The following is a 1,049-nucleotide window of genomic DNA, read 5'->3' as shown; positions in this document are numbered from 1 at the left end:
ACAGATGTACAAGCAAACGCTTATGAAATTTGGAAATTATTTTGTCTGTCAAGGCTTAAATCTCACAAGAAGAAATAATAATCTATAACCAATTAATTTAATTATTTGTTTTGTTGCACACTGAAATACTTTTATCTCCACCAGCCATCAGCCTGGAAGAGGTTATCACTTTGGTCGTGAGGGTATCTGTCCATAGCTAATCTCGCATGCAACTGGACCAATCAGCCTAATATTTGTACACTTATGACTGTATATGTTCAAGCACCTCTCATGGTTGCGGTGATTCACATTTTTTGAAAAACCTTGAAAAAATTAATTTACTGACTGCTCTGTTATATACAGACTGTTGACTCTAAAAAACGAGGCTAGTCTGTTGCAAACCACATTTTGGCCTTTGTCTTGGCTCAAAAATTGGCATCCATAGATTCCTAATACTGAACAGATTTTTATGAAATTTGGACATTTGAACATTATACTGTTTACTTTTTAAAGTTAAATTCATTTACTGGGGGCATATCTATACCAAAGCATTAACCTTCTGAATAGTCACAACTTCCACTGGGACGGCTCTGATCTATGAATAGACATCAAGTTTCAAAATTTCAGCTCATGAGTTTCTCCAAAAGCGTAGATTTCTATATCTGTTGTTGTTATAAAACCACCTAGTTGCTTGTAATGTTCTAAATACATTTTAGTATATTTAGTTTTGACTTACCCTACAATTGATTGTTTCCTTGTCACGTTTACATAGTTAGGCAAACCAGGACGCTCGGTTACAATTCTATTAGACTATTCTATAGAGCTTAACAACGTAGACTATACTACACAAAAACAGTTTAAAATCTTGTCATCCCTCTATATGAGAAAACATCTTTATAATTGCCATCTGTTGCCTGGCGGAGATCTAGTCTCTACTGAGTGCACTCTTCTAATGTTTAGTGTTGTCAGTGACAAAACCATATTTATTGAGTTCAGTTGAGTGGAGTTCAGTGTCTGTCACAACCTCTGGCACTATACAGGTAGACCCAAATGCACGACTCTGGCACAGA

The sequence above is a fragment of the Morone saxatilis genome, unplaced genomic scaffold (genome assembly GCF_004916995.1).
Source record: "Morone saxatilis isolate NCDOM2014 unplaced genomic scaffold, NCSU_SB_2.0 Contig8, whole genome shotgun sequence".
NCBI classification, from domain to species: Eukaryota; Metazoa; Chordata; class Actinopteri; family Moronidae; genus Morone; species Morone saxatilis.
Note: the sequence above shows the minus strand (reverse complement) of the source record.